Genomic DNA, 16,914 nt, shown 5'->3' with positions numbered 1-16,914 from the left:
CATCTTATCTCTTGCCATTCTGATTGAGTGTCCTTTGCTTTTCCATCCTCTAAATAGGACATTTTACCCTTTTCTTTATTCACTTTATTTCTTCCTTTGTTTATTCCATTTAATATACTTCTCATCTCAGATAATGTGTTCTCCATTTCAGATTGGTTCCCTTTTACACTTTCCATTTCCATTTTTATGTTTTTTATCTCTTTGTTGAAGTTCTCACTGAATTTATCTATACTTCCTAAAATTTCATTGAGCATCTTTATCACCAATGTTTTGAACTCTGCATCTGTTAGATTACTTGACTGCATTATATCTGGATCTCTGTTCTGTTCTCTCATATGGTTTCTGCTTCTTTGTCTTCCCATTTTGGTTGTCTTTCTGTATCTGTTCCTGTGTGTTAAGCAAAGATCTTGAGTCTCTTGGTCTTATTAGTGTGGACTTGGGAAGTAGGTGTCCAGTGGCACAGTCCTGAGAGGGGTTCAACTGCAGGCCAAGCCTCTATCCCTCCGGGGCCCCTGTTAAGATTCAGCAAGCAATCCACAGATGCCGTGCTTATAGTTGCCTTAAAAGTCCACACCAGAACCGAGGCCACCTGTGTGAGTCTAGGCGCTGCTCAGCAAGGAGCACCTGACTCACTGAGGACACACCTAGATGTGGCTTAGGTGGACCACAAGTTGGGGGAGGGGAGTTTCAGGGAATCCTCTGGGCAGAGTGACTTCTGTTATCCAGTTTGATGACATCACAGCTATGGCGGTACTGTGTCCACGTACTGGGAGTGGGGAAGGCTCAACAGGGAACAATGGACACTGCTGACACTTCTGTACATGAGCCAGTCTCCCTTCGGCCCTCACTCCGACAATGCTCCCTGTAAATCCCTGATGCCCCCTGTGTGCAGCCAAATTGTCACTGGTATTCAGAGCAAGCAGGTCTGTCATCGCAAAAATCCGCTTGCAGACTTGGCCCCTTTAAGGGGCTTCTGCTGCTGCCGCTACCACAGCCTTTGTCTCACTCAGCTGCTTGGCCAGGGCAGCCCCGTGTCCTCGCCTCGTCCTACCTTCTGCCATTGCAGGATACTTTCTTGGATTTCTCCCTAGTTGTACAGCTTGTTCATCTAGATCCCAGGTGATTTTTCTTTGCTGCTTGTTCCTTTTTTCTGTCACAACTTTGATTTGGTTGCCAGAGGGATGAACAGGGCCTCTATCATCTACTTTATTTTTTTCCTCCCTACTTTTCATTTTTATAATGGTCACACATTAAACCTATTTAAAAAAATCTGCCTTTGTGCGGCCCTAACGGCCTACGCCTTTGCCACCGCCGCCTTCAAATCCTTCTCATCACTTTGTTTTAAAGTAGCTTTTTAGTGAAGAGAAAAAGAGAAGTTATAGAAATAAGTCACAGTAGTGTTTCTCAAAAAGAAGAGAATCTTAAGGAATAGACTAGACCTATATCAGAATGTAATTAGGAATCTAAATATTTCTATCATGCAGGATCATTTTAACACACAAACCTGTTAGGAGTATTAAAGTTATTGTGAACTAGAAATGTAATTAAAAGAACACCAGAATAGGCATCAGGAGAAGTGGTCTGAGTTTTTCTGGTAGCTAGTAGTGTGATCTTGAGTAAATTCTTTAGTCTTCCTGGATCTCTTTCTTCACCTGTGAAATAATGTATTAAAGCTTCAAAATCTTATGACTCAAAGAATTCTGTTTTATATAATTCTGTAGAAATATAAGTAGGTTTTTTTTTATAGAAATAAAAGTGTGGTGTGGTATCAGTAATAGGTTTATTCTCATCCATCTGCGCATCCTCTTCTGCGGTCCTCCTTGGAGCCAAGGGCAGATATTTCTCTTTCCTGTTTATGACGAGGCATCCTATCTGTGAGCTTGTTAACTTTGGCCTTTCTGGAATCACACTTGAACCAATTGAATGAATGATGTAGCAAGTGCAGTTGCCAGAGTTTACACCTCATAATGGACCCAAAAGATTACACGTGGCTGCTCCTTGACCCAATAAAAGGCAGTTATAAGAATCCAATAGGCAATTGGAAGCTGTCAAAAGTCATTTCTCAATGAGTCATTTGTCACTGTTAACAAGAATGAGTTAGGGACAAGTGGAAAATGTTTATTATTTTTAAGGCAACTAAATTTCAACAGATGAGTAAAAAGTTGTCATTCAGTATTTGTGAACAGCAGTTGGGTTATTTTGGAGCCAGCAATCCTTGCTTCCTTATGAACGTCTATCATTCAAACATTTTTCTAGTTATCAGTTTCCCAAAGGATACATGGAAAAACACCATCCTTGCTACTGATGTGCAGCTAGAAAATGGGGGATGCAGTAGAGCCAGATAGAATCAAGCTGGAGAAATCTGGTCTGGATTTTGTTTTTTTTTCACAAGTCTTTTTCTTCACCTGTAAAGTGAAGCTGTTTTTAGATAATCCCGCAAGATCTCGTCTGCTCTAAATATGTGACTTATAAACCCAATGGCCTTGAGTAAGTAGTAAAATCTCAGAATCTTTTTGTTGATCTTGAAGTCAGGGGAAAGGACATTTCTTCATAATACACTTAAATCAAAAAATTATTTCTCTAAACTATGTAATTATGAAATATCTATTCTAGGCATTGTGATATGTGAATGATAAATTTCTGATTAGGCATATTAAACCATTCTTAGTTAGCAATTTAATTTCAACACTTTTATTAGATAATTGTTCACAGTTTCAAATCCTTATCTACGGAAGGGTTATTGAACTATTTCCTATTGGAAATGAACCTTATATGTAAGCTTTCTGTAATTGTAAGGTATGGAGTCTACAGGTATGTAAGTATTCTAAAGAAGATACAAAAAACAAACTAACAAACAAACCCTAAAACCCAGCAAACTTCGCTCTTTCCATACAAATAACGACATCTTCCCCAGCTTAACACTCTAGAAATTTTGTTTTATTTTCTTTAAAAGGTGTTAGATTGAAGATTCTGAGGGAGCCACTTGCTATAGCCATGGTGCTGTAACAGGAATTTGGAACATATTGTTTCCTGGTGAATGGATTGTAGATAACGCCATTGTATTAAAAAAGACAGTTTATTTTCCAGGTTTCTTTTGTGTGTGTGTGTGTGTGTGTGTGTGTGTGTGTGTGTTTGTGCAATTATAAAGGAATTTTCAGCATTTAGATGATGAGTCCAACAGTTGAAATTATTACAGACAGCCTTGTCATATTTATAGTTGTACATAAGCCAAGATCCCTGGGGGATGGTGAAAAAGCCAAATATTACCACATTGGTGGAGCAAATGCTCTGTGTTTTCTCCAAGGTAACTAGTTATTCAGAAAGACTTATACTGCTGTATCAAATGAAAGATAAGCTGTGGCGAGGGAATTATCAGGTCAATAAACAAGAAATTCAGATACATGTCCCGAGATGAAAGGTTAAGAGGCAAGGCTTAAATGGCAACTTTATTTAGTGATCACTCACAGGTCTATTAAAGAAAATCATTCTGTGCAATACTTAAGATCACAGTTTTTACTGAGTAAGGGCTGTGCACTGAAAGAAAATACCTTTTATTGATTAGCATTTCTTTTTACTTTGCATAAGCAGATCATGTGTGTTGTCAAATATAAACCATAAGTCATCACTGGCAGAAGAAATTGTTCTTTATTAGTTCTTCCTCCCAAGAACCCTAAACCTTCATCAGTCAATAATTTCACATGCTATCTCAGTTTCTATGTGGGGAATGACACAAGCTTTCCTAAATATTTAGGGACTTTTTCAAATATCTAGCTGAAATCTGTATTACTTTTGTAGAAATCCATATTTCCTCTCTTAAGAGCTTAAAGATTTATAATATTTATTTTTATTTTTATTTTTTTGGTGGGGAAGACTTTTATTTTTTTGAAGAGGACTATAACTTTTAAAATGATATCTATGTATCTAAATATTCAAGCAAATGCCTTCTTTTTCGATATTTTCCCCACCTTTGAAAACTGAGAATCAGCGGCTCTGGCTACTGAATTAGAGCTGGCTATCTCTACATCTCTTCTTAATCTTCTAACATGGAGTATCATGGATACACACAGCATTACTTAAACAAACCAACATCCAACCTTTGTAACTGCAAACATGAGGACAATTCATGAATTGACTAATTGCTGTTTTCTTTTGCCATGACACCTACCTGTGTGTATCTAACTCAGAAGCCAGAGATCACAACAGCCCTAGTTTTACACAGCAAATTTCTAGCTACTAAAAAAAACCCAAACCTAATTTGAGTTATAAAAATCAGCTACGCTCCAGAATTTCAAGAACCTAACCTCTGTAAAAAGCTAGGTGTAATAGTTTACGCTGTTAATCTGTCTATTCCAGAATTGCTTAGAGTTTAATTGTTGGCCAAGCACTTTTTGAATATCTATCCTTTCTGTATGGTCTGGAGGTGGCAGGTGTTATCTCAGAATTACAGATGATGAATCAGATGAAAATATGGCAGGTTAAAGCTCACCAAGTATAAATGTACTCCTTTTCTTTTCTTAGCCTCCCTTGTAGTTAGGTTGAAGCCATAGGAGTAGTTTTGACCAGTGAAATATGAGCAGAGGTGCCATGTGTGTCACGTTTGTGCTAAGACATCAAAGAGGTGTTTGCCTCCTCCATTTTTTTTTTTCCTAAGAGTTCCAGATAGCAAAGCTATAGGATAGAGGAGAGTGATGTGAGATAGAAATATATTATCACTGAGTTAAGCCGCCACTGAGATTTGGGGTTTGCTATTATAGCAGCAAGCATTAATTACCCTGACCAATATAGTAAGTGATACTACTGATGTTAGAAAGTTATTGGAGAAGCTAAAGCTATTATTATAGACCAAGAAATCTGATTTTGAATCAGAATTAACTGGGGGAGCTTTAAAAATATTCACACTTCTGGGACACATATAAGAATTTACTAAATAAAGATGCGGGGAGGGGGGAGAATGTGATCAATATTTTTATCAAGCTCCCCAAATGATTCTAGATCATTCCCTTCAAGTCTGCACTCTTGCTACTCAACATCAAAGTCTCTTTGATTATTTTCTGGGGTGATGAAAGGGAAGATTAAAAACAATTGGAGAGAATCAGAGATTTTAGAGCTATAACAGAGTTCAGCCAACTATAGACCTCAAGGGCCAAATCTGACTTGCAGTCTGGTTTTGTAAATAAAGTTTTATTGGAATACAGCCATACCAAACGGTTTACCAAATATCATCTATGGCTGCTTTCACTACAAAGGCGGAGTTGAGTAGTTACAACAGTGATCTTATGGTCTGCAAAGATTAAAATATGTATTCTCTGGCCCTTACAGAAAAAGTTTGTGGACTGCTGATCTACAGATTGTCTCTGTAGTTGAAAAAGGTGTGAGCTCTTGATTTGGCCCTGCCCATGATTGGAAGACTCAAATTCTCAGCATTCTTGGTAAGTATAAGAAGGGCCAGTTATAGAAATTTATTTAACTTTTGTATCAGCTGCATATTATGGTATCTCCATGCTCTGTGGAACAGTTTGAAAACATACAATTTCCTTAGTGTCTTATAATCTGTCGAACCACCAGAAACACAACCACAGGAAGATGATTGTTCCAATAGAATCTAGAAAGTTCTAGATGATATTTGTAGGGGAAAAAATGACAATTTCCAAATATACCCAGATTCTTGTAGTTCTTTTTTACTACAAATAAAAATATGAAACAAGCTTAATATTTAATAATAGTTGAGTCACACTCCAGTACACATTTTTCTTTAAAGTCTATCTTTCATTCATGCTCAATTTACACCGTGCTTGGTACAACCTCAAAATTTAAAAATAATCTATATTGAAATATGTATGTACATTTAAATATGCATACTTAAATACACGCATTTAAATATAAATGTTAAAGCTGTCAGGTCCAAGAAATTCAAGTTAAAAGTGCATTTCTAGGGGTTGGCTATTTTAACCAGCTCTGAATTCAGAATTGAGCCAAATATCTTTTCAGTAGCAGCATCGTGGCTTCCCTTTCTTTCTCCTTCCATCTCCCCAATAAAATGCTACCAATCAGAAACCTAGTGAATCACAACAGAGAAACAGAATTTTGCTTTTTAGTGAATAAGAGGAAAATTTTGTCTCTTGGCTAAATGATCTGTTATCGCTCAGTGAAGAAAAGAGGAAGTAGCCCTATGTTTGAATTACAAAGAGCATCACTTGGTCATTTTTGAGGACTTTGGATAGAATTCTGATCAGCTCCACTGCAAAGCAAATGCTGAGGCTAAGCTGGAATATAGCTGAAAAAATACAGGGGCTTTGATGCATGTGGTTCTTCTACACTTAGAAGAAAAACATTTATGTTTAAGCTCTGTTCTTTCATTAATTTATATAACTCGGAGCTAGAAAGAAAAATCAAAGCAAAACATACAATTTTATTAAAATCTCTAATGGGAATAATTGGTAACATGTGCATCCAATTTTGTTTACTCACGCTTCTATTCACTTGTCGCTGGTTAATCGAGAGTGGCAGTCCCAATGAAACATTCCCTAGTAGCCTGTAATGGCTAATTGTGAGCAGGTTAGAAGCCTTTTTTTTATCTTTGGAAAGGTATCTTACCTCTTCAGGGCATAACTGTTTTGGATTGAAGTCATAACATGGTATCAGATGACTTAAATTCAAGAAAGTCCTTTAATATTAAGATTCAAATAAATGAATTTACACTCCATGTCATATGTTTAGCAGGTGATGAAGGCCATGTGCTCTTTACCCCACTTAGTAGAGAATTGTGATGCGTAAAGGACTTAATTAGGCTGTAAACAATCTTGCTACGGGCAAAAAGTAATGTAGTTAATGCAGCAGGCTTGAAATAAGAAGTATATTCGTTTGGGTCACTGCAATGACATCTGATTGAATTCAGGTAATTTCTTCTAAAAGGAATTCATGCTTCTCTTCCCTCTACCTATAACTCCAAAACTTCATACCCAAGCACTCACTGATTTATGCAGTTACTATTACCAAATTGCTGGGTTTAAACAATATGTCTCCCCAAATGCTTTGCTAATGGGTCTACGTAATGATTATGAAAGTCTATTATGGATGAGGGCACACGTTATTTTCTGTAACAATCGCTACGGTATCCCCTGGATGGTTTCTAAGCATTGTGCAGGCTAGCGGGATCACTAAAAAATGGAATATGATGGCTGGAGCTTTATCAACACAATTCTCATTAATAGAAATGAGATTTGTGCAGGCAAGAACCATAGCACTCTTGGGCAAACATTTGTGCACTAAGGAGCACTTTTCAAGCAAAATGCCATTTCCCTTTCCTTTATCTCAGAACCAAATTAAAATTTATGGAAGTCATCATTTCACTTTGAAATCATTTATGGATAAAGATGGACCTTGGTAATTGAGAAAATTAGCATAGCCCATTTCAGGATGCATATCTGATTTTTTTTTCCCATCTTTTTCAGCATCTTTCCTTTTGACTCATTATGAGGACAGCATTCAGGGAGGTGAGTCATGCTGGTCTGTTTCTAAACCATTCACCCAGCATCTGTACATCTCTTCCATTTTTGATTTAGTTTCCTACTCTGTCTACTTTCTTTTCTCAGACTCATTTGCTATACGCATTGACAAAATATGAGTGACACATTTCCTCAAGGAGTCAAGGGAATTAGAATTTAGAATCATATGATAGTTTCCTGCTTTTGTTCTCACTCTTATTTGTTTTTTCAGGTCTGCCAATAAAAGAAAACACATAAGATCAGTCTATCAGTTGGGCTTTAGGTTCTGTTGTGGATAATAGGGGTCCCAAAATATTACTGGCTTAAACAAGATATGTATGTGTTTTTCTGATATAAAAGTATAGAAGCTAAAAATCATGGCTTCTCAGTCCTCTGGGACCCAGGTTGCTTTCTACTGCCCATCTCACGAAGGTGGATGAACTGGTGTGTGATCTTCATTCACAGAATGGAGAATTAACCCTTACATTTCAGTTCCATGAGGCAAGACAGAAAAATAGGAAAGAACATGTGTCTCTACTTTAAGGACACATCTCAGAAGTTACACATATCATGTCTGCTTATGTCTCATTGGTTCATAACTTAGTCGTATAGCCATATTTAGTTGCAAGGGAAACTGAAGAATGTCTTTGGGCAGCCATAGACTCAGCTAAAATTTTGGACTTCTCATAATGAAGCAGAAATGGAAAACAAATATAGAGACATCTAACAATCTCTACCATGGTCTGTCTATATGGAAACCAAAATAGTTTGGTGTATCTCCTTCTCACACTTAGAATCCCTTTCCCAAGAGATTCAGGTCAAAATTCCATCCAGTTATTGCAATAAGTTCAAGTTTCAGGATATCTGAGTGATGCTGGCTCTGTCCCTTTTATGAGGTCAGAATAGATAAAATCCATAATTTTCTGGTCTCATCTCATCCAATATGCTTCAATGGAGTGGCAATAGAATAACTGTAGAAAAAATTCCTATTTGGAAAAGGAGGGAATGCAAATACTCTCAGTCATTGAGCTGTAGCAGTTATCAAATCTTGTTGGATCCGAGTAGTGAGGGAGTAAGGAGAAGTCTCTTGCTTAGCATGTCTGGCAGCTCTTGTTTGTGACTCTCTGGGAGAAGTGTCTTGACCACATCTGAAGCAGACCTTGGACAGTTAGCCCTTTTTCTCAGCCTCCTTTTTGCTGGTAGAGTATTTAGGTTTCAAGGGGTTGCTTTAGGGCTTGGATGATCACAAGCTTTGTCAGGCCAGGCTTGTGGTTTCTTTGGCAATACAATTTCCTTGCAAAGTTAGTAAGTGTCTGGTCTATTTGTTTCTGGTTAGTACACTTTTGAGTAAGCAACGCTGAAGGGCTCATTTACACATGGATTTTAAAACTAATGACTCTGTCTTTTACTTGTTGACCACTGTGTTGTGCTTATCACTCTGACTGCCTGTATTAGTTTGCCAGGGCAGCTGTAACAATGTACCATAGATGGGGTGGCTCGAACAACAGAAATTTATTTCCTCACAGTTCTGGAGGCTACAAGCCCAAGATCAGGTATCGGCAGGGTTGATTTCTTTTGAGGTGTCTCTTTTTGGCTTCTTCATGGCCATCCTTTCCCTGGGGCTTTATGTGGCCTTCCCTCTGCGCATGTCTCTATCCTAATCTCCTCATCTTATAAGGACACCAGTCATGTTGGATTAAGGCCTACTCTAAGGACTTTATTTTAATTTAATTACCTCTTTAAAGACCCTGTCTCCAAATTCAGACACATTCCGAGGTACTGGGAATTATGACTTCAACAATTTAGCCTATAACACTACCCCTCCTGGTTATGTAGAAAATGGGCTTAGCTAGGAAGGCAAGACCTTAAATATAATCTTTTTTACTAGGCTGGCTCTCATTGTCTAGCAGAAAACTCTTACATAATGAAGGCTGAAATCAGTATTTATCTCCTGCTAAGTCTACAATTTCCATTAAAAGGGGTTCAGTTTATGCACAGAAGCAGTTGCTTTTTCATTCTTAAAAGGCTCTAGACTTAACAGGCTTTTCAATAACTCGATTACAAACCATAGGCAAAATGATATTCATACCTATTTCTGCAACTGGTTAATTCGAGCTAGAGCTAATCTCTTTCATAATTCTTTACTAAAAGGGACAAGAACCAACATTCTGAATTTTCAGTAATGGCCTAGGGCTAAAGATTGGGTCAGCTGGGTATTATAAGAGACAGATTTATGAAATATTGAGCCATTTCATAATGTGGGACGCCAGGTTTCTGGCCTCCAGTATCTTTATGCTTGCCACTTGGTATCACACTTTTAAACCAGTGCTAAACATATTTGGCTATGACTAACAGAGACTCAAAATAAAAGTGGCTTAAACAAGATAGAAGTTTTCTTTCTCTCTCTCTCTCTTTAAAGTCAAGATATAGGCAGTTCAGAGCTGATAGGGCAGGGCCATACTACAGATATCTAGGGCCCAGGCTGCTTCTAACTTTCCACTTCACTGTCTCATGGGTGCCGTTTTAACTGACATAGTTTTAACTGGTGCTGCAATCATCCAGCAGGATGAATGAAAAGTTAGAAGGAGCAGAACCTCTTCCTCTAAAGATACATCTCAGTAGTTGTACCTACAAGTTCTGCTTATATTCCACTGACCAGAACTTTGTCACGTGACTCCTCCAATCTGGGAAGTATGACTATATTTGGGGTTGCTAAATTTTTGAAATTCTTATTATTGGGGAAGAAGAGAGAATAGATGTTGGAGAACAACCAGAGTCTTTTCTTTAACTGGAAATATTTGCTTCCTCTGAATTCTAGTGCCTGAAACTTTTGCATGCTTTTCTCAGCTACAGAATAGTAATGATTGATTTTTGCGGTGAAGCACAGTAAGAGACTGAAATGGTTCTGAACTCTAAAAATTAAATTGTATTCAGGATTATACTAGGGCATATTTTATGGTATTTTAATTCTAGCAAAACTGATAATATAGTGTAATAACTAACAATAATAAATATTAGCGATGAAGAGCTTGCAATATATTAGGTGCTATTCTAAGAATTTCATATACTGTTTCCCATTTACTCTTCACACGGACTGTGAAAATGGGTCTTCCTGGCACCATTTTATACATGATGAAGTTTGGAGGTATTAAGTAGCTTGCTCAGAGTAATATGGTTTCTAAAATGGAGCTCGTATTTGTACGACTGGTTATATTAAGAATAGCCAGTATATTAAGGGCAGTGAGTCTCAACTGGAGGCAATTTTTTCCCCCAAATGGTGTTTGGCAATGTTTAGGGACATATTTGGTTGTTACTACTATGAGTGAAATTGGCACTGGTATCAAGCATGTAGAGGCCAGAGATAATGCTAAATAGCCCACAATGCACAAGATGAACTCCCAAAGAAAGAATTATCTGGCCAAAGTCTCATTGGTGTCATGGTTGAGAAACCCTGAATTAAGCCTCCCCACCTAGCATACTTGGCGTATGCCTTGGTCCTTATTAAATGATAGCAGATGATTTGCTGATCTCTGGAAATGGGGAACTTCCATTCCTGTGTAAAGGACTAAATTTTTCTTAGTCAATAGGACTCAGTTCTTCATTTTAAAATTTAGCTGATTTACATTTTGGGTAAAAAAATGAGTTTTTCTGTAGGTGTCAGAGCAGAAAAATTAGAGAGAAAGAATATAAAACAACATTTGAAAATTATTTTACTCATTGTACTTCTGAAATTTTTAATAGAAAATGCAACTTTTATTTAAAAAGAAATATGTAAATTAATCAGCCATTATCTTTTTTTGAGAAGGAAATAGCTGTGTATAAAGGATATATTTAGAACATGAGTCAACACTTGATGCTACTCTTAGACTGTTTGGTTGTATGGATTTTAAATGTTGTTAACTGCTTTAACATCAATAAGACAAGGGATATGATGGGAATTCCTTGCAAGCAGAGTGGGATACAGTAAAGATAGGCATGGGATGCTGTGGGCTCACAGAGAAAAATTCTGTCACTGTGGAGAAGTTGAAGACAGTGAAATCTTCCCAGAGAAATGAGATTTTAGTTAATTTTTAAAGATGATGAAGATTTGCAAGGCAGGCAATAAGTGGATGGGGATGAGGAAAGTCCTAGCCACCTGGTACAACTGTATAGTTTTTGCCCTGAAATCCAGTGCATACTCTGAGGCAGGTCTGCTTCCCCTCAGAGAAGGTGGCAGCTTTCTCTTTGCACAAAATTTCATGGAATCTGGCCTCTTGGACTGCATCTGCCTAGAGGAAAGCTCTTTTGAGAATTAGCACTAATGTTTCCTTATGGCCACAGGACGCTCTGGAACTGACACTGTAGGTATTTGATGCAGCACTTGCAAAGCCATGGATGAGTGAGATATCATGGCATAACTTATATAGCTGGCAGTGGAGCTTGTGGAGTTGCCAAGGTGCTATCTCTTGTGCTTTAGGAAGAGCTCTGGTGGCTCTGAGGAGTACAGATGGATTGTCATTGCTGGAAGAGTTGAGACCGGAATCAGGGCTTCACTGCGATATCATTCTGAGGTAGATTTAAGTTAGCATAAATGTAATCAAGACCAATGCTATAATTAGCTTTAATCCTTTGAAACTAACATGAATGGGGGAAGATCATCCGATATAAACATTTTACTAGCAGCAGGATAAAAATTATAAATAATCCTAGTTTGGAAGGAACAGACCTTGTCCAAATACCCTGTTGGCCCAAAGAATCAGTGAAGTGACACATACATCTCTAAATGCTAGAGAGCTCTCTAGAAAACAGTTTAGTTCTTCCTTTACAGATCTTAACTTTACTAGATGTCTTCTGAATCTGGATTTCCCCCTAATAGTTGGGGGAAATTTATCATTCACTAAACTTGTATGTGAAGCAGGAACAAAATTTAATATAATTCTGTGACATTTGTGATGTTGGAATTTTTTTAAAAAAACTTAACTAGCGGTTTCATAAACTCATGAACTATTAACAGAAAATACCTTAGAAATATCTTTCAACTTCCTGATTTTACAAATGAGAAATTTGAAGTCCAAAGACATATGGGATTTGCCCAAGTCAAGTTTTTTGGATTTTCTTCACTAGAAAATGAAATTTTTATATCTAAGAATCTTCAAAACTGGTAGTGATTGTTTAATTTCTTAGCAAATTTCTCCAATTCCTTTGTCAAGTAGTTCAAGGGATTTACTTCCTCTTAATTTTATCCATTTTAAATAAGTGATTGAGACTGATCTCTGGTTTGCTTGTGCTTGTGTGTGTGTGTGTGTGTGTGTGTGTGTGTGTGTGTGTGTGTGTTTTAAATCGTGAAGATCTAAAAATTCCTGTGTATTCTCTGTTCTCGTTAGAAAAAAATTAGAAAAAAAATCTCTGCTTTGCAAAGTGTGAAGTTTCAGAGAAAAGAATTATTTGTTAATAAAAACATTTATGAGATCAGGACGAACTCTTTTAAGCTAATGGACAAGCATTTATTGACAAATTATTCTGGTTTTCTGTTGGAGTAAAATAAATGTGAAGTTCAGACAATGAAATAAAGTAACATATTAGTCTCTCAAATAGGTTGGAAAAGATTCCCATAAGACTTGGCAAAATGACATCTGGTAAACCTATTCTTGACTACAAATGGAAATTTACTATTCTGTGGCCAAAGAGATATTCTCTCACAGTCAAATGGGGGTGTTGTCACTTCATCTGAACTGATGTTTCATAAACCATAAACTCTGTGTCAGAGTGGGGATTTTTCTTCTTTTGGAGTTGTCTAGGCTTGCTCAGGCTTGTTCAGGGAGCCCTCCCCATAACTTTTGAATTTCTAAAAGATTGAGGCTAAGTGCTGTCATTGTTCCAGTACAGCTCTACTCCAACTCTTTTCTGGGTCAGCATATTCAGATTTTCCCAGATGTAGCTTGGCCTCAGTAAGACTCAATGACTCAAGTTTTTGTTATATAAACAGGAAGGTTTGTACTTACTGCCTCAATTTATGTTCCTAGGGTCTTTATTCATTGCATATTATGCATATTTACCACATCAAGTTTCAGGTTAAAGGTATATTGTTTGTACTTTCCAAAACTAGGTGGTCTTTTAATAAAGTGTTAAACCACCCAGACAACTTTCCCTCCTTAATTTAATGAAGAACATCAACATAATTTTATGTTGGTCCAACCCCAACATTCATTATCTCTCTCTTCTTGGGCTTTTACTGGGCACATAGCTTTCTAGCATGAGGCTTCCAGTATCCCTTGTAGCTGGTATGGACATGTGACTAAATTTTGGCCAATGAGTTGTAATCTGAAGTATGCGTGACTTATAGGTCATGCACCTAGAAAGGTATGTGGAGTGCTTCCTGGCTCTCCTCTCATTGCATGGGAGTTCCCTAGAATCCAGAGATGGAAGCCATGTCTGGAGGATGGCAAACCTGTCCTACTAGCCCAGCACCACTTCCCTCTGAACTGCTATGTGCAAAAAAAGTAATTTCTGACTTAAGTTACTGCATTTTGGGTGCTTTTATTATGTCAGCTAAACCTTGTTCTAATTAATATACCTTGCTAGAGTGTTTAAAAGCATTTCAAACCATTCGTACCTGGATTAAAAGAAGGCTGTAGAGACATTTATAACAACTTTAAGAAAGTCCTGTGACCAAGGACGAGGTCCCCTTTAAGAGTATGTCTAAGCAGCAGAACCATTCTCAGCACAACTGCTGAATGGAAAGCTTTATAACAACTCCATACACTCAGCAAAAGTCTGTTTACTTCTGTCCAATCCCATGTTTGAGGAATTTGTTATTTAAAACTAAATCAGGCCATGATGGGCTTTGTTATACGCTGAAGGGTGAGTCTCCCTCAGTTGTGAGAGTCACAGCTGACAATGCTTTATGATAACTTCAGCTTCTGAAAACTGGAATATATTCAGAAGCATAATTTGAGGGACAAGAGAAGCAACACTTGAAATATTCAATGTGCCAGATACTTAGCCATGTCATAAACATTTCACTGAATCCTTGCTATAGCCTTGTAACATTTATGTTTTTATGCACTGTTTGAAGATGATGAAACATAAGATCCGGGGGTTTAAGAAGCTTCTCCAAAATTATAGTAAGAAGAAAAGCTGAGACTCGAACTCAGGTCTTTGGAGTTCCAAGGTTTATGCTTTTTCCGATGGTAGTGCGGTCTCTGGAAGGAAAGCTATCCCTTGATGAGAAACACCAAAATATAAATTTGCTCAATACCCAAAGTACTCAGCAAATAATGCCATCTCTTTAGTCTCCATCCCTGCCCTGGTTTACATGCTCTACTACTGGCACTACATTTCTATGCTTCACTTCATATAGTAGCTCATCTTGGTTTATTGAAACAGTTTAATCGGGACCTTAAAATATTATTCCTTCGATAATACTGCCTTTAGACAAAACTATACCAAAATTATCTGTTTTTTTAAAGTCTTTTATGTTGTAATTTGGATGCATACTATGACCATTTTATTGAGTAAAGAAAAAGATTAGAAATACTTATTATTATTCTTTGTTTGAATCCTTTCTGTTTAGAAATTTATTTATTATATTACTCTTTCTTTTTTCCTCTTGGAAGAATATTCCAAGTTCCTTTAACCTGTCCACATCTACTTCATTTTAGATTTTTGTGGGCTTTTTTTTGGACATAACTCTTTAGGTTTTCTATTTTTAATTTGTGGAACTCCAGATTGGGGCAGTAGCAATTGGTAATGTCTGTTTTTTCCCAGGCACACAGCACTGTGCTAGATGATACTGCAGCGCATCATCTTATTTAATCTTCACCACCATTTGTGACCAAAGTCCTATTATTGGCTCTGTCCTACAATGGAGTAAACACACTTCAAGAGATTAAGTACTGTACTTACTAAAATATAGGATGAAATAGTTTCCAAACCTACCCTCAAAAAGGAGAGAATCACCTTTAGTTTCATCTTTATAAAGTCTCTTGTATTATGTGGCACTTCTTCAACTTCTAAAGCTACATAATCCTGGGATGATCTCAGAAAATTTTGGTCTCCAAAGCTTTTACAAATCACCTGAACAATCTCTAAAAAAGGAGGAAAAGGAATTTGACAGAGATTTATTTGTTATTCTTGTGATGAGTGGGAGTGGAGTGGTGACTTCACAATTGCAAGGTTTGGATGTCATCATAAACAGCCTTTAAAAAGAGGCCTGTCAAAAGCCAGATATCACTTATTATATTAAGAGAACACAATAGTACAAATATTCACCTACAAGATGAATGAACAAAGCAATTGTTTTAATGTTATGTGAATGGGTAATTGTTGTTTGGAATAAAATTTCTAATGACAGCATCAAACAACCCATCCAGAAATGAAGATGATGTCAGATGAACTGATGCCAATGCTGCATATTAAGAATTTGAAGAAAACTCTTTCATGAAATGTGAGAGTGACAAAACTCTTTCTGAATTGATGTTTCTATGATTTTAAGTATTTATATGACTAAATAAATAAAATTTTATAAGTAGACATTTGATTTTTTCATTTATATTCCTGAAAGTTTATATAATTCCAGTAGATAGAAAAAGTTTTCAACCTTCTCTTTGGAAAAATGGAGGAATTTCTAGTATTCAGGAATTTCTAGTATACAGTAACTAATTCAAGTTCATGTAACTAAAAGTGGGATAGCTGGGATTTATGCCTAGATCTGATTCATGGACTCATAGTGATTGCATGGTATGATGATGAGTACTGCTGTCAGAATTTGTGCTTCTGCATTCTCTTTCTTGAGTGCATTTTAGCAAAGTTAGACTGACTGCATGTGAGGCCCTAAGGAATTCAATATGCCATAGGTATATAAATGTTTACTAGGTACAGTAGAATGAAGGTGCCAGTGTGTGCTCAAAAATGAATGTTGAAATTATTATTCCCTCTTTTGTCTTTCTGTTCAGTAATACATTTTCATGTTTAAAAGGGAAATGGATTTTTTTTCCAAAAAATTTTTTTCCTTTTTTTTTCCCCCGGAAGAATCAGATAAGAGCAATCAGGGTGTTGCGAGCCCTGACTACACAGAAACAATAATCACAAATCATGCGAAGTCCAATCACCACGTTTCAATTTGCCCTCTAAAGGAGGAACAGGTAAGGATCATCCTACCTGACGATCAGATTCTTCTTCTTCTTCTTCTTCCTCTTCTTCCTCTTCTTCTTCTTCCTCTTCCTCTTCTTCCTCTTCTTCTCCTTCTCCTTCTCCTTCTCCTTCTCCTCCTTCTCCTTCTCCTTCTCCTCCTCCTCCTTCTTTTTCTTCTTCCTCTTCCTCTTCTTTCTTCTTTTTCTTCCTCTTCCTCTTCCTCTTCTTCTTCTTTTATATATATATATATATCTTCAACCTACAGAGGGGAAGGTGCATCTGTACCAGGGAATTCCACTTCCGGGAATATTTCTGACCC

The 16,914-nt window shown here is 37.1% G+C and overlaps 1 non-coding gene across 1 annotated transcript; it reads right to left on the bottom strand.

Annotated features, from left to right (window-relative positions):
* Positions 1-16,494: 16,494 nt before the first annotated feature.
* On the bottom strand, positions 16,495-16,629 carry LOC111740933. The gene has a single exon (XR_002780814.1). It is a non-coding gene; the product is annotated as a U8 small nucleolar RNA (small nucleolar RNA).
* Positions 16,630-16,914: the final 285 nt, after the last annotated feature.

This window comes from Pteropus vampyrus, unplaced genomic scaffold, assembly GCF_000151845.1.
Source record: "Pteropus vampyrus isolate Shadow unplaced genomic scaffold, Pvam_2.0 Scaffold70, whole genome shotgun sequence".
NCBI lineage: Eukaryota > Metazoa > Chordata > Mammalia > Chiroptera > Pteropodidae > Pteropus > Pteropus vampyrus.
The sequence above is the reverse complement of the archived record's forward strand: the minus strand, read 5'-3'. Positions and strand labels throughout refer to the sequence as shown.